We start from the raw sequence: 18381 nt of genomic DNA on the forward strand, positions 1-18381 counted from the left end.
ATATATGGAATTTGAGGATCTAGAAAATAATTCCCTTAACTGTCTTTGCAAACTCCCAAAGTACTCATAGTGCCGTTGGAAGACTGTCATCAGAAGGCTCTAGAAATAGAAAGCAAATCATGAGAAAATGAACAAAAGCATGAGATATCTGGCAGAGTGTTTATGTCTTACTCTATGTCACAAAAAGATTTTGCATACTTGCTTCTCTGTAATATTCCATGAAAGAATAGAAGAAGTCCATTTCTTTCTGCCCCAGACAAAAAAAGAAAAAATTTGTAATTAAGGGTCATTACTCGCAATCATTTCAGATATGAAATAAGAGGGTCACCTTGCTCCCAGCTGAACAGTGACCAATCTGTACCACTGAGTTTGCCTCTCTCTTTTTTTTTAGGTTTTTATTTATTTATTTTCCAGAGAGAGAGAGAGAGCCCAAGGGTGGGGGAGGGACAGAGAAAGAGGGAGAGAGAGAATCGCAAGAAGGCTCTGCACTGTCAGCACAGAACCTGATGCGAGGCTTGAACTCATGAACCGTGAGATCATGATCCTAGCCAAAGTCAGACACTTAACTGACTGGGCCATCCAGGTTGCCTGAATTTGCCTCTTAAGACAAGGATAGGATGGGGTGGGCAGTAGAAGTGGGGTGGCAGGAGACCTCCGGGGGGGAAACAGGGGGAACATCTTCACTATTCAATCATTTGAAATAGCTCCAAGAAAGTAAACTTTCCCATTGTACAGCTAAAAACCACTACAAGCAATATCAGCTTATTATATAACACTTTTGATAGGAAAATTAAAGGAACTTTATTAAAAAAACTCTTTAGGCTGATATCTGCTTCCTAGACCTCTGGATATTTCATGTACTGCCATATGAAGGAAAGAATTCATTTAGGACCTACTAAGTAGGAGTCCCTCTTTGACTAACAATTTATCTCAATGAGGTGATACATAATGTTATATTTTTTAATTTTTTTTCCATTTATTTATTTTTGAGAGACAGAGTGAGACAAAGTGAGAGTGGGGGAGGGGCAGAGAGAGAGGGAGCCACAGAATCAGAAGCAGGCTCCAGGCTCTGAGGTGTCAGCACAGAGCCCAATGCGGGACTCGAACCCACAGACTGTGAGACCTGAGCCAAAGTCGATGCTCAACCTATTGAGCCACTCAGGTGCCCCAATAATGTTATATTTTTTAAATTGTTATATATACAAAACATATAAATAAAAAAGAAAAGGGTATTAATTTTTAGACCTACTTTGAATTTTTTAAACCTAAAAATTGAAGAAAAAGAAAGAAGGTAAGTCTTTCTAAACAAAGTCTAGTAGGAAACTGCTTGAGTGCTTTAATTTCCATTTTAAAAATTAATCTTGCAACATTTTATACAAAATCTTATAATTGGTTCCACAGTTAATTAAAATTTCATTAGTGAGCAGATATGAAAAGCACAGCTTATTTGAAGTATTTATTATTCCTTCTTGGATTGTTAATGAGTTAAACCCTCAAGTGCATCTGTATTAAAGTCACCTTCCTGCTCATCTATCTACATTCTCAGAAAGTAATATGTGAAAACCAAGAGGGCTTCATATATTTGGTGCTATTATTTTTCCTGCCTAACTTGAGGATGTAAATTTATTCCATGGTACTTTCTGAAAAATTAACTACTGTTTCAGCTATCATAGTCTTTTCCAGTCCAGTTATTTTAATAATTAAGATTCTATTTGAAGTTCATTTTCATTTCAGCATATTATAATTTTTGTCAACATTTTTTTTCTTCATTAAAAGGTTGGTTTGGAGTCACGTCAACAATATTAACAGTCCTAATCTGTATACTCTTCACGAAATAAGATGCTATTTCATTCTCTGGAGTTTGGTTTGTATTTCATAATCTATTTAAAACAGATTTAAAATCACTGCTACACATGTCACGTGATTTTGAAGACACTTGGGATATTTCTTAATTGCAAATGTCCTACTATGAAATTGATTAAATTATCTGTGAAGTAAAATGGAGACATACAGATAGTAGTAATAGTGAATATTATTAATATCTACTTCTATATTCGGAAAAGCATGAAAGCCTTCCTTAAGGGTTTAAAATATTTCCTATTATGAAAATTTCTCATTTAATTTATTACAAGCCAATTAAAGAAAACTATTATAACTATGAAAATTAGAGCAGACTAATTACTGTAAATATACATTTTTCTCTTGCTGTAGAAGGCGAATTTTTCCCACCTGAAGTGGGAATAAGATGTTTTCACGGGGGGCGTGAAATTTTGGGAATTCTCCTATCTTTCTACAACAAATAGCTATGTAGGCATCAAATCCTAAATTCATTTAGGGACAAATACAAAGATCAGAAAAGGGAAGTCTCTATATTAGAATGAACCACCTGAAGTTACTGACATTTGACCACCGTGGAGGCACAGAATTGGCAATTTCATAAACTTCAGCCTATAAAGTCAATGTTTATTTATTTATTTTGAGAGACACAGAGAGTGAGCAGGGGAGGGGCAGAGAGACAGGAAGAGAGAGAAAAGCCCAAGCAGGCTCCACACTGTCAGCACAGAGCCCCATGTGGGGCTGGAACTCACGAACTGTGAGATCATGACCTGAGCCTCTTGATGTTCATTTTTAATCCGATTTTCTGTGGTTTTAGACTGTGTTCTCCATAAAGAAGTTCTGTGGCAGTGTCTACATTGTTATGCAAGAAGAGTGACAGGTGCTAATGCCATGTGGACAGGAAACTTTGTAGTTCTTTGTCATTGATTCAACCAGACAAGCTCTGTTTTGTATCTTTTTTTATATAATGGAGTTCCCAGTAAACATTGTTTATAAAGAAAGAGACCCACATTTCTAAAAAAATTAAAAAACATTAAAAAAATCACAGATAAACTCCAGTATTACAAAACAAGAGAGTGAAATGAGAGTATCATAAAAATACAGAGGTGATCTCATCCAACACCCTCCACTTTAAAGGACACTGAGGTCCTGAGAGATTAAGGGTTTTCCCAAGGACCACAGTGCTAGTCAATGGTAAACACACTACAGACCCAACTTATTTCAATTCAAGTCCAGTGTTCTCTTCAATATAGCATTTGACAATATTACTGCCTTATAATTATAACCCAACCCTTTCATTTTCTAGGCTGTATCTCTCTAGTTCCCTCATCTATGCTTTGTGACCTATGCTCTCCAGATACTCCCTCACCCTCATTTCTTCTGACATTCCAACTTGTCAAGTTTCCTACTAATGAAAGTTAGCCAGGTACCAGAGCATAAGCTGATTTTGACCAATGCCAAGTACAGTGGGACCACGCCCCATTTGTTCCAGGCACCGCAGTTATATTTTTAGTCTAGCATTTCATTAGTCACTTTATGCTGGAAACCAAAGTGTCAGATGTTACTTTCCAGACCATCCCAAGTTTCTGCCACTTTAAGAATTAAAGAGGCAAAGACTATGAAATGTCACCTCAGAGCCCAGAAAAGAAAACCATAATGAGGGTGAAATGGAGCATCCTGGGTGAGAAATGGACTGTATCATCATAACAAAGCTCTGTAGGAAGTCCTAGTTATCCTGCAGTAAAGCACAGTCAATTCGTGCAGCTTGAAAGATAGAAATAGCAGACCACTTTTTTAAAGGAAGGAAAAAAACAAAAAGCCCTGTTGTTTAGTACTGGTGATCCAGCGTCTTTATGGGAAAAAAAAAAGTACAATCTTCAACTAAGTGAACTAGTCTCAGAATGGGGGGGAAACAGTTATAAAGTCCATTTTAAAGTCTGTGGGATATAGAGATGGGAAAATAGCTCTGACTACCCAAACTCACCTTTTGTGTGAATACATATTTTGTAAGGCCTAATGTCAAGATTTTAAATGTAAATCAAGGCTGGATCTGCCTTGTGTATTCTAAAGCACAATATACTAATGGCTTTGCATGGGACCATGCAGCTACTACAGAAAATTGAAGTAGAATGTATCCAAATTTCTCTCTCTTTTCAGCTCAGGGTCATGATCCCAGAGTCAGGGATCAAGCCCTACACCACATCAGGCTCTGCACGGAGCATGGAGCCTGCTTAAAATTCTCTGTCTTCCCCTCTGTCCCTCTGTCCCCCTCTCACTCTCTCTCTCTCAAAAAATGAATAAACTTAAAAAAAAAAAAAAGAATGTATCCAAATTTAAAATGAAACATAGAGCAACCACAAGAAGTGTCCAAGCAAGTAAATTTGCTCTCACAAAGGTACAAGGTTATTTTAAGACCTGAAGAACCTTGGGGCACCTGGTTGGCTCAGTCAGTTGAGCGTCCGGCTTCGGCTCAGGTCATGATCTCACGGTTTGTGAGTTCAAGCCCCGCATCAGGCTCTGTGCTGACAGCTCAGAGCCTGGAGCCTGCTTCAGATTCTGTGTCTCCCTCTCTCTCCGCTCCTTCCCCCACTCATACTCTCTCTCTCTCTCTTTACTGTTTATTTATTTTTGAGAAAAAGTTAAAAAAAAAAAAGACCTGAAGAACCTAAACAATTTATCAATAAAGCTGAGGCACACTTACCAATGTACAGCACAGTATACTTCAACAAGGAATTGAAATCACATTTCCCCCTGTGATTTGATAGTGTGATGATATGTCTTTTAAATTTTAACTATGTCAATTTTTATCGCCAATTTGTGTGAAATTGTTACAATAACAAACCTTTTTTTTCTTCACCACCAAAAACGCCAGTGCCATTTGGATGAATATGCTTGCCTATCCCATTAATTGATATATTAAAACCTCACAGATACTTGTATCAGTTTCCACTTTTCTGTTTTCCTTTTCTTAAATCCTTACCATATATTTTTAAATATGTCACTTTAGGACATTGTCATAACTCTTCTTTGTCAAAAAGTTTCTTTGATGAAGAAAATAATCTAGTTATTTTCCCGTAGGTTAACATCAGAATTTTTGCCAAGTTCCCCCCTAAAAATATATTTAATTTTTTTTTAATGTTTATTTATTTTCAGAGAGAGAGCACTTGTGCACAAGCAGGGGAGGGGCAGAGAGAAAGGGAGAAAGAGAATCCCAAGCAGGCTCTGCTCTGACATGGGGCTTGATCTCATGAACTGTGAGATCTCGATCTCATGAACTGTGAGATCATGACCTGAATGGAAATCAAGAGTTGGACTCTTAATCGACGGAGCCACACAGACACCCCTAAAAAATTATTTTTTAATTTGATCAAGAGTCTGTTAAACCTATCATTGAGTGTGAGGAAAATTATTAGTTGTTCTGACATTTGTGAGCTCTTATCATTTTCTAGACACTATGCTATGAGCTTTACAAAAATTTGTGACTTGATATACTCACAAGAACTCCTAGCAAGTATCATTATTATCCCTAATTTATAGATAGTGAAACTGAACTCAACAACTGTAGGCAGCTAGTAAGTGAAGGAGCCAGAATCCAAGCCTGGGCAATTTCATTTCAAGTCCCTGTTATTAGTTATCATGATATACTGCCTTCTCATCAAGTACTACAATATGTATATCTTTCCATCTATTCAAGAATCCTTATATATGCAGCAGTTAAATGTTATAGGCTTTTTTATATTTCTTTATATTTCTTAAGTTAATTCCTAATTTCATTCTTTGTTCTATTGCAATTATGAATGAAATTCCCCTGTTATTTCAGCTAAGTGGTCATTACATTGTTAATAATTATTAATTTTACAAAATTTTCTTAAATCCAATAACGTTAGTGCGATTACTTAGTTCTAGGATATCTACACAAAAAATTATATCATCTACAAATAGTGATAATTTGTCTCATGCTTTCAACACTCTAGCTTTTACTGTTACATGTCCAATTGCATTGACCTTCTGTAATACTATTAAATAAAAAGTGCAAAAAATAATTTAATGGAAAGAGAAGGTCTTTTGATTCACCATTAAGAATGATGTAGCTTTGAGGACCCTGGGTGGCTCAATGGGTTAAATGTCCGACTACGGCTCAGGTCGTGATCTCGCAATTCACGAGTTCGAGGATTCACGAGTTCGAGCCCCGTGTGGAGATCTGTGGTGACAGCTCAGTTCCTGCAGCCTGCTTCAAATGCTGTGTCTCCCTCTCACTCTGCCCTTCCCCTGCTTGCACTGTGTCTGTCTGTCTGTCTCTCTCAAAAATAAATAAACCTTAAAAACATTTTAAAAAAAGAATGATGTAGCTTTTAGTTTGAGACAATCTTTTATTAATTTTTTAAAGTATTAATTTCTTAATGATAGATACATTAGATTTTATTAACTTCTTTTTAAGTGTCTGTTAATTTATTTTTCCTTGTTTAATCTATTAATATGAAATAAATGCATTCATATCAAACTATCCTTGTGGTTTGATACAAACTACTTACTCACGGTGAGTGTTTTTCACCATGGTGGAGTATATGAATTTATTAACATTTAATTTAGAATTTTCTTTCTAATGAAAAGTGAGATTAGTTGGTAATTCTTTTGTGCACTATCTTTTTCAAGTTTTGGTATTGTATGTGATACTTCATTAAATGATTTGCTTATTGAATCAATCAGAATACCAGCCAGAAACAAACATCATATAGTTAAATTAAGATAATTCAAAAAAAGATTAATAAAATGACAAAGTACAGACAGGTGAGCAGTAAGTAGGGGGAAACAAGCGACTAACACACCTGGGTCTTAGAAAGGAACAGTCACCAGAACCTGGAATGAGAGAGTAACCTGAAAATGGTCACTTTGAGAAAACCTGTGATCTTCATTTGGGATCTCAAGCAGTGAGCTCCTCAGAAACAGATCCAAGGGAATAAATAGTGCACCCTAGCTTTCTTCCTTCCTCCTGTCTCCTGCTGGGTTTCCAGTTTGGTTGGACCCAGTCCAAAAGCAAAGGGCAGGGTGACCTTTGATGTAGTATGGCTGGGCAGAGGGCAGAGTGGAGAAGGAAAGTGGATCCGAGGAGCACACAAAGGACAAACAGCTCACACGGGTTTTAAGGGCTCTGTGGTGAAGCATAGGCTACCGAAATGAGTTATTCCTTGAAAATTTAAATGGATGATTTTCAAAGACTTTGTGACTCTGGAGCCTATATTTTCAAATAATTGGCCGGTTTTTAAATTTCTTTCCTGATGATTACATTAGAAAGGTTTTCTACATCTTGAGTAAATTTTAATACTTTTTCTTCAGAAAGTTATTCATCATTGAAATGTGTAAGTTGTGTGCTTTAATAAGTATGAAATCCCTTATGATTTCTATCTACTCTTCATTTATTGTCAAATCCTTTCTCATTTCAAACTGAGTTTGTAGATTCCTTTGTAGATTTTCCATTGATTTGGCTTATTTTTAAAAACTAGTTCTTGTATATATTTATCAATTTAACTGTAACTCTTCTAATTCTATCTTATTTTTAATGTTTTTACATATGTGTGTGTGTTTATATACATAAAACCTACTTTCACTTGGATTCCTTAAATTTCATTATTTTTCTTTTATTTCTATCTTTTCAAATTGAATACTTGATTCATTTCTTTTCCTCTTTTTTTTTTAATTTTCAAAACACATCAAAGTGTTTACTTCTGAGTATACCTCTGGCCAAATCACACAAGCTTTGATATGACATATTTATTTTCTTTGTTAAGCTGTTGAATTGTTGAATTTTTATTTGCTCTTTGTCCTATGGTAGTTTGTGGGGATGTTTTATATATTTATTTATTTTTATTTTAGAGAGAGAGAGCGTACCAGCTAGGGAGAGGGGCAGAGGGGGAGAGAGAGACAGAGACAGAGACAGAAAAACAGAAAGAGAGTGAATTCAAAGCAGGGTCCACACTCAACACAGAGTCCAACACAGGGCTTGATCCCATGACCCCGGGATCATGACCCGAACTGAAATCAAGAATCGGATGCTTAACCGACTGAGCCACCCAGATGCCCCTGGGGATGTTTTAAATAATAAAGAATTTTTATTAAAATTGTTATTAAGTTTTATTTTAGGTAACCAAGGAATATGGCCTATATGGTCCCTACCTTCCATGAGGTAACCATTCTACTGCACTTAATATTTATCATTTTCATTTTTAAAAATTTCATGGTGTATATTCTGTGTCTGCTAACAAAATATATTACTTCCTTTTAAATTTATATAAATGATATGATACCGTATCCTTTTTATCCTTGCTTCTTTTTAGCAAAATTTTATATTTTTCAGATCCATTCATGGTTGCAAATAACCATAGGTTATTCATTTAGAGTGCTATAGAACTTTATACTGCATGTATGATCCACAGTTCATGCATCTATTCTTCTGGAGATGGACAGTTATATTCTCTTCAATTTTTCCAAGTATAAACAGTGTTGTGTAGCTCTCCTTATGCACATGAAGAAGAATTTTCATAGGGTACTTAGGTTATGCACATCTTCAATTTGGAAAGATATTACAAATTATGTTCCAAATTGTAACAATCTCTGAATACTTTTTTTAACTTATTTTTTTTAATCTACATCCAAATTAGTTGGCATATAGTGAAACAATGATTTCAGGAGTAGATTCCTTAACGTCCCTTACCCATTTAGCCCAAGCCCCTCCCTCAACCCCTCCAGGAACCCTCTGTTTGTTCTCCATATTTAAGAGTTGAGTACTTTTTACCTTAGAAATGTACTGAGTTTTTTTTCCTCCCCCCCCCCCAAAAAAGAGGTTAGAGTGGGAGAGAGCCAAAGCATAAGAGACTCTTAAAAACTGAGAACAAACTGAGGGCTGATGGGGGGTGGGAGGGAGGGAAGGGTGGGTGATGGGTATTGAGGAGGGCATCTGTTGGGATGAGCACTGGGTGTAGAATGGAAACGAATTTGACAATAAGTTTCATATATTTAAAAAAAAGAAATGTACTGAGTTTTTGAGGTAAGATTTCATGTTAATAAATGCTCCTTTAACACTTGAAAAATATGTAACCTATACAATAAACCAGAATGATATGTTATTAAATTTCAGAGAAGCGTTTTAGTGTAGTACTTACATGAGTAGGCTCTGACTCCAGAATTTCAGGGTTCAAAGTCCAGCTTCTCCACATTCAAATTTTATGCCATGGGCAATTGAAGCTCTCAGCAGCTTAATTTTTCTGTCTGTAACTGGGGACCAGAGTAATACTTATGTACATGGTTATGGTGAGGGTGAAATGAGCTAATGAAGAAAGTGCTTAAAACAGTGACTGGCACATGGTTAGTACTCGACAAATATCAGCTTTATCATTATGATTATCATATCAAATTTACAAGGATCAGAAAGAGTGTTGTAGATCAAGAGTAGGAACTCCTACTTTTTTAAAAAAGGGAGTGAAATTTTATTGCTTTGTTGTTGAATGTGGTAGTTAATTTAATACACGTCATGCAGGGGCACCTGGGTGGGTCAATAGGTTAAGTTTCCAACTTTGGCTCAGGTCATGATCTCATGGCTCATGAGTTGGGGGCCCCATGTCAGGCTCTGTGCTGACAGCTCAGAGCCTGAAGCCTACTTAGGATTCTGGGATCCTAATTCTAGGATTCCCCCTCTCTTTCCCTGCCCCTCCCTTGCCCATGCTCTGTCTCTCCATCTCTCAAAAATAAACATTAAAAAAAACTTAAACTAATGCAGGTCATGCAAAACTTTATGGGATTCACTAGCAAGAACAAACTCAATTGTTTCTCTTTAGGATTTCTTGAGACAATAATAGCAGAATAATGAAGGAAATGATGAACAGAATGCATGAAATAGGTGTACTGAAACCAAAGCAAACTAAACAATTATGATATTTAATGTAAATGGAAATTTTGGAGATAGGGATTGTATATTCTAATATTGATATCTTACCTTGAAGTCTCCCAAATCATTGTGAAACAAAATACAGTGTTTGAAAAGTTTAATGCCCACTGAGATATCATGTAAATGAAAATAGAGAGCAAAGAGTGGCATCATTAAATTTTAATTTGTGAATAGATAATGAATAATGCAATCAAAAGAAGCAAAAAATAAGTAAGGAAGCTAAATTTTCTTGTAAAACAAAACTAGCCTTAATTAAAATTAAAAATAACCTTAACAGGCTGTGGCTTATAAGAGGGACACACACATCCAATACTAGTAACTTAGAAGATAGGGCATAGACCCTGTCTTACTCCTTCATGAATACAGAGCAGTTTATTACCATTTTATCTGTGTAGACATTATAATGAAACAGTAATAGACACAAAGGCAACAAAAGACATAGCGAATCTTATTTCAGGTGCCTATCTTGCAAAGATACTGAAACTTGACTGCACAGAGATGGCTACCAAAGTAGGATATGAGGCAGCACTCTCTCATTTGGGAGTACAGTTTCTTGAATGTATTAGTGTCTTATTGCTGCTATAACAAATCACCATAAACCTAAGTCTTAAAAAGACATACATTTATTATCTTGCAGTTCTAGAGGTCAGAAGTCTAAAATGGGTTGGCAGAGATGTGTTCTTTCTAAAGGATCTATGGCAGAATCTATCTCTTTGCTTTTCCCAGTTTCTAGAGTCTGCCTGCATTCCTTGGGCCATGGCTCCATATCATTGACTCTATAATCACATCCCCTTCTATGGCTTTGATCCTCCTGTTTCCCTCTTATAAGGACCCTCATGATTACACTGTGCCTACCAGGATAATTCAGGATAATTTCCTCATTTGAAAACTTAACCACATCTGCAAAGTCCTTTTTGCCATGTAATATAATAGATACACAGTTTTTAGGGATTAGGACACACACTGAGTCCCCAAAGTCCTTCTGTTCCACTCAAGGTGGGAGATACTAGAGTATGTTAATGAGAATAATCTAGTAAAAAAGCAAAAATGATGATGCCAGAGAAAGAAGACAAGACAGTAAAATCCTTAAGAAATTAAAGGAAAGGGGCACCTGGATAGTTCAGTTGGTTGAGCATCTGACTCTAGATTTTGGCTCAGGTCATGATCCCAGGGTCGGGGGGGTTGAGCCCTGTGTCAAGCTCCATGCTGAGCATGGAGCCTGCTTAAGATTCTCTCTCTCTCTCTCTCTCTCTCTCTCTCCCTCTCTCTCTCTGTCTGCCCCTCTCCCCTGCTTGTGCTCTCTCTCTCTCTCTCTCAAATAAAAAATTTTTAAAAAAGAAAGAAAGAAATGAAAGGAAAGGAAGGGAAAGGAAAGGAAAGGAAAGGGCACACAAGTATGCTTATTCCATTTTAGTAGTACTTGGCACAGTTTAAGGGCTTGGTAAATGTTTGCAAATACATGCTATTTTGAAGACCAAGTATTTATTTAGAAAATGCCAAAAGGCAGAGATTTGTGTTACATTTGCACTACTCATAGCAAAATTAAACAAAAGCAAAGTTATCTAGTAATAAGTTAAAAATACTACTTCAGAATCCTACTTAAAAGAGAGATATGAAAATATTTGAACAATAAAAATATAAACAAAACACATCAAAATTTGTAAGATATTACCAAAGAAATGTAAAAGAAAATATACTTTTCTGAATATATATAACTGATACCATCCTAAGATGGTAAAGAAACAAATTAAACCAAATACACTTGGAAACAGAAATGATACAACTAAGAGTGGAAACAAGCATGCTTGGGGGAGAGGAGACAAAAATCAGTAAAAAATGAGCACCACAAACAATAATTAGCTGGGAATAAGGAGTTAAAGCAACTGGCTTTCAATCATTCATTTCCTTCAAGAGGTGGAAAGACTCCCCAGAGAAAAAGGCCAATGACCACCTTGTCACCCAGACCTCCAGGTAAAGAGACTAGAAATATTTGTTAGGAAGAACAGTACTTATTTCTGGAATGCCTTTATCAGGAAGTCTCAAGCTAAAGATTATTTAAAGCAAATAGAATCCAAGATGTAAGGGGTGTGATTCCTCAGAGAATGCCACTTGAGCTCTTCACCCAGGATATAAAATACAGGTGTTTCATAACTAGAACACCTTCACTGTGGCATTGCTCCAGTCAACCTCACATAGAGACCTCTCTATTCCAGATCAGAGGAGCATATTTGAAACAGGAAGGACCTCTCTCTGTTGCATCTGAACCTTTTGACTGCCTGTATCCTTGATCTTATTTGGTGAAATTTGTTACTAGGTAAGATTTCTGATTCATGTGAGTCTGATTTTTCAAGCCAATCTTGGACATTGGTAACTCATTAATCAACTGAAAAGCTTAACATCAATGATCAACTATTGGCTCAATTCAAAAAAATATTTAATAAATTTTATTTTAAAAAATCTTTTAAATTGTGACAAATAATCTCAACTATAACATTCATCCTGCTAGAAACCAAAGTAGCATAGATAACTATTTATAAAAAAGAATATAGTTATCAAATGGCCATTCCTTAAAGATCCACATTAATAAAATCAATGAGAAAAAATATAAAAAGTCATTATATAATGTGTATTTCACTGTCACAGATTCATTGTAAAACTTTGTAAAAATATCAAAGAATATTATATAGATAACAACAACTGTCCAAAATATTTAAAATTAAAACATAGCGCAAACAAGTCTATGAAGCAAAAACTGTTTGGATTCCAAAACCTAAAAAAGAAATACCACAGAAGGCCTTTTAGACTAATTTCAATTACAGAATGATATACAAGCATCCAAATATTATAAAAACCTCCAGTGATTTATCCCAATATTTTAAACGGATGCAGCATGAAGGAAGTAATTAACGTGACTCATCACATTAATAAGGGGGAAAAAACTAAAATCTTCTAAGCTTCTCAGTAAATGCCAAGAATGTATTTGACAAAATCCAATATTTATTCTGAATTTTAAGTCTAAGACTAATGTCATTGGGAATTTCTTAACAGACCATCAAATATGTCTATCTCAAGTCATGTGTTTATATATTTAATACAAATTCATTGGAGTCATTCCTTTTTAAAAAAATAACAATGAATATCCCCCTTTTTAGCACTTCTGCTTAATATATGAATAATACTTGCAATTCACATATTAATATTATTGGCAATTACTATTCAAGCAGAAAAAGAAATAGGGATACAAACATAAGAATGAAGACATGATTGAACTGTATTTGCAGATGGCACGAATATGTATCTGGAAAGAAAATAAGAATAAAATTATTACTAGAGACAATAATCCAGCAAGACTCCAGACTGTACGATAAACCAACTAAACTTAATTGCCTCTCTTTATAAAAATGATACCTGATTAGAATAATTTAGAAACAGAATTAATTTTACTGATAATAGAGGTCAAGATATTTAAGTGCCAGAATATTCATTTAATTTAGGTCATAAGGGTTTGGGGGTTCTTAATAGCATAATAAAATAAGCAATATATTAGAATTCTAGGTGGGGGAAGTTAAATATAGGAAAGATATCAGTATGTCTGGAGTTGTCATAGATAATAAATTAATGGTAATAATAAATAGCATTTATTGCTTACTATGTGGCAGTTATTATGGAAAGGACTTTAGTTGCATTTTCTGCTTAATCACTAATCCTATGAGCTAAATTCTATTCCAACCTCTTTACAGTCAAGGAAATGGAAGGTAAGAGAAGTCAAGTATTTGTCTATGTAGTAAGTGACAAAGGCTGGACTCAAATGACTATGCAGGATACTTCGGACAAATTGAAAAATTGTTAGTGAAGTTAATTGAGAAGAATAGGCAAAAAGTAGCAGTGCATTTTTTCTCTTAAAGACATTAAAAACACTGAACTCCTTGTACCAGATTTTTTAAAACTTCCCAGTGATAATTACATATTTGTATTTTTTGAGGCTAGCTACAAGTGGTGTGTTTGATTAAAAACTAAAATAAAGAAGTAATTTGTTAACATATAATTAGAATATGAGTTTCTGCCAAGTATCTAAATTGCTCTGGGCACTGAGCCCATTTCAGACCCATGTTGTCCACGACCTCTAACTGGCAGGTAGTCTGGGCCTCACAGGTGTGCCCACGGTGCAGGGCAAGGCACCGGATGAGGCCACGGCCATGCCCAGCTCAGTGCTGCTCTCTGCCAGGCTCTAGAGCTCACCACATCCTGGGGGTGGCCAGGGGAGGAAGCCTCGAGAACACATTTCCAACTTGGAGTTCTCTGCCAAAACTTCACACTTGCCTGAATCAATGTGCCTCATTAAAATGATTAATAATTCCTGGGGCACCCTGTTGGCTCAGTCAGTTAAGCGTCTGACTTCAGCTCAGGTCATATCTCAAGGTTCATAAGTTTGAGCCCCGCATCAGGCTCCCTGCTGTCAGCATGGAGCCCTCTTTAGATCCTTCGCTCCCCTCTCTCTGACCCTCCCCCGGCTCATATGCTTGGTGCTCTCTCTCTCTCTCTTCAAAATAAATAAACATTTTTTTTAAAAGAAGTCTTTAATTTTTTTTAATGTTTATTTATTTTTGACAAAGAGAGAGCGAGAGAGCGAGAGAGAGCATGAGTAGGGGAGGGTCAGAGAGAGAGGGAGACACAGAATCTGAAACAGGCTCCAGGCTCTGAGCTGTCAGCACCTAGCCCGAAGCGGGGCTCGAACTCACGGACTGTGAGCTCATGACCTAAGCTGAAGTCAGACGCTCAACCGACTGAGCCACCCAGGCGCCCTATAAATAAACATTTTTTAAAATGATTAATATTTCCTGTGCTTTTTCTTTCAATTCTTTGGGCTGTATTTCATTTTATGAGTCTACAAAGCAGAATTATTCCCATATATCCTGGTTTATGCTGATTTGACCCTGTTTTATGATCTAATTTCTTATGCTTAAAGTACTCATTTCTACTTCCTCTAAACCTCTTGATTTTTTCAAAATTTTATTTGCTCAATCATTTTTTAATAAATACTTTTATATGTTGATTTTGCCTTTCTTTAACCTAATCTGTGTTTGCGAACAAAGATTTGTTTACCCCATTTTTTTTAACGTTCTTAACATTCTCACTCTCCAGTATTAGCCTGCTCCTTACTTCTAACTTTGTGAAATCTCAAATTATTCATAATTCATCTATTCCATTTTGTAAATGGCTCTTTAACTTTTGGTCATGATATGTATTCATAAATGTTTTTTCAGTATTATGTGTTTCTAACAATTCTTGATTTTTCTTCCTTTTATTATTTTAAGTATAAATATTTTTCCACTTACAAGTGAATTATTTTTCCCTCATGATGTGTCATCATTATGGTTGACAAAAGTCATAGTTGAGAGAGTAGTAAGAGAGAAGATAATACAACATAACAGGAAAAACCACAGGCTCTTTCCTCATTTCCTGTGTAGCTTTCTTTAAAAAAAAAATGTTTATTTTTGAGAGAGAAAGAATGCAAGTGGTGGAAGGCAGAGAGAGGGAGGAGAGAGAATCCCAAGCAGGCTCTGAACTGTCAGCACAGAGCCCAACGTGGGGCTCTAACCCATGAACTGTGAGATCATGGCTTGTGCTGATATCAAGAGTTTGACGCTTAACCGAATGAGCCACCCAGGCGCCCCTCCTGTGTAGCTTTCTGTGGCCATCCCCACACTCACCCCAAGCCTTAACCTTGGGCAGGTTAATAATCCTAGCCAGGTGATAAAAATCCTCCCCATCTATACATCACACTCTCCTGTGATCAGTGTGATTTTCTTAAATATATTTATCATCCATTATTTTCATGAGAAATTATGTATTCTAAAACCCATGGTTGCTAACATCTATTGATTTAGGGCAAGCCACACCACATTTATGGTGCAGGATAGGCAGGGCATTGGTCAGAGGTTAAATCATTACAGGTGCGATCTGACTTTGGCAGTGGAACCAGCTAATGTTGAACTTCCAGCCAGCATTCACAGATGAATGTTAACATTTCTGAGTCTGAGACCCTGTTCTAACACTTCTCACCTGTCATTTATTATTATTATTATTGATATATACTTGACATATAATATGTTAGTTTTAGGTGTACAACATAACAATTCTATATTTGTAACTGTATTGCAAGTTGATCACCACAATAAGTCTAGTTAGCAGCCATTGTCAGTTACAATTTTTTTTTTATCCCATGATGAGAACTTTTAAGATTGACCCTCTTACCATATTTCTATCTTTGGTTTCTCTACCTTTTTCTCCCCTGGCTCTAGGATTCTCCCAGTACATGGGGCCTGCTCACATCCTTCCCTTGTAATTGGGGACAAGTTGATGCTGGCTGGACCTGAGGCTTCCTCTAAATTGAGATACAGTTAGTCTCTGCTAGTCCCTCCTATTATCACTAAAACCTCTGCCCCAACTTCTAACTTACCGGAATCCTAAGAGAAAGGGAAGTCTACTTAAACTCTTTGATATGGATCCTGTAAACAGCATCATGACTTCTCCGATTCTTTGTTTTCTCAAGTTGAAGAGGATGATATTCTGGATTGATTAGAATTCCAAAGGGTAACAAAATCAATCTTCGGAACTCAGGTCTCAGAGTCGATTCTCCCAATGTCATGCTGTTTTACCCTTCTGTTTGTTTCTTTAGGAGGGCCTAATCAAATGGAAACTTTCACCTTTGATGGAATTATCCTATGTAAGAGACTTAATGTTCTGGTTATTTATTGCTCTGTAACAAATTACCCCCAAAACTTAGCAGCTTAAAGCAATAACCAATTTATTATGTTTTATAATTCTGTGAGTCAGTACTTTGGGCAGGATTCCACTGGTGATTCTCCTGCTCCATATGGCACTACTGAGGTCATCTGTTAGTATTCAGCTGTGCCAGAGAGTCCAAAACAGCTTCTCTTACACTTCAAGAATGTCAGCAGACATGGCTGGAAAGCTGAACTCAGTGAGGACTGTCAACCAGGTCACCTACATGTAGCCTTTCCAGCATATCTGGGGTAGTCCTACGTTTTCCATGGTGGCTGAGAGCTCTTAAAGAGAGTGTTCTCAAAGAAAGGAAGTGAAAGCTGACATTTTGTTGGCCTTGGGTAGACACTGGTGAGGGTCACTTCTGCCATATTCTATTGCTCAAAGCAGCCAAAGATCCACTCAGACTCAAGTGGAGGGGAAGTAGGCTTGTGGTCCTCCTACTATAGGCAGTATAATTGACCAAGGGGCCCAGGTACTGCACTTTGGAGTCCACATAGTGATTGAGTATGGTGGACATAAGGCAGACCCGTTCCTGAAAGACATAAGACTCCTTTGTCAGTAAACTATGGACCAAGGACTCCCCAACAACTCTGCCAAAAGTTCATATGCCAAGTTTTATGCCAAAACATAAAATTTTACCTCCCAGTAGGAGGAGGGTTAAGGAATTTGTGGCTATCTTCAATCACATCATTTCTTATTCCATGCTCTATCCCTGGAACCTTCTCAAAGTACCAAATTTCACCTACAGTGCATAAATACTGGCCTATAGATCAGACTTTGCCCCACTCCCACCCCCAGCCACAGCCGCTTGAACCCCAGATCAACTCCCAATTCAGGCAACCCAATGCTGAGCTGAAGCAATCAGAGTGTCTTTCTTAAGAATTAACATTCAGTCAGTTAGCAATAGGCAGCTGCCGGAACCACAGCCCCAGAAGCCAGAGTCAGCACCATAACAAACCAAAACTACAGAGGAGCCCAAACCAAAAGCCTTGTAGAAGAAGCAAGTTTAGAGAGAAGAAAATAAGACACACATGCAGAAAGAAGAGGCAAACTGATAGACATTCCAGAAATACCGGATGTACTTCCAATTTCCGTGAGGAACTGGTATACATTGTACAAAGGAGTTCTGTGAAAACCCATTGAATTGTTTCCCCCCAAAATCCATATGTTGAAATCCGAAGCCCCAATACCTCAGAATGTGACCTTATTTGGAAGTAGGATCATTGAAGATGTAATTGGGTAAGACGAGATCATACTGAAGTAGGGTAGGCCCTTATTCCAATATGATTGTGTCCTTATAAAAAGGGGGAGTTTGGACCCAGACACAACCACACAGGGACAACACCATGCAAAGGTAAAGGGAGAGATGATGCTTCTACAGGCCAAGGAATACCAAAGATTTTCAGCCAACCACCAGAAGCTAGGGGAGATTCTGGAAGAGATTCTCCCTCAGAGCCTTTAGAATATACCAACTGTACCAACAACTTGATCTCAGACTTCTGGCCTCCAGACTGTGCAACCATAAATTCCTATTGTTTAGACCATTTGGTTCATGACAGCCTGGAAAACTAATATAACCCCTGTTATAATAAAACCCGTTTCCATTTGAGCTAATTTGACTGGTTTTCTGTTCCTTGCAAAGAAAAAAAAAAAAAAGATATGAATCAAAAGACCTGACTTCTATCACCTGTGCTCCGAACACAGAGAACACCCTCTGGCAGAGCCAGGATTCTTCTCAGAAAATTATTCTGAATCTCCTCCAGGACAAAGACAAATGAATGAGCAGAGTTTAAAAGTTCTCTTCTAAAGAGTATGTC

General features: G+C 36.8%; 1 protein-coding gene across 1 annotated transcript in view; it reads left to right on the forward strand.

Moving 5' to 3' along the window:
* The window catches only part of CAPZA3 (capping actin protein of muscle Z-line subunit alpha 3), a 38933-nt gene extending 20760 nt beyond the window's left edge, over window positions 1-18173 (forward strand). The window contains exon 2 of the mRNA XM_027035658.2: window positions 17870-18173. The gene's annotated coding sequence lies outside the window, so the exon portion shown is untranslated. The remainder of the gene's footprint in view (window positions 1-17869) is intronic.
* Window positions 18174-18381: the final 208 nt, after the last annotated feature.

The sequence above is a fragment of the Acinonyx jubatus genome, chromosome B4, assembly GCF_027475565.1.
Source record: "Acinonyx jubatus isolate Ajub_Pintada_27869175 chromosome B4, VMU_Ajub_asm_v1.0, whole genome shotgun sequence".
Classification (NCBI taxonomy): Eukaryota; Metazoa; Chordata; class Mammalia; order Carnivora; family Felidae; genus Acinonyx; species Acinonyx jubatus.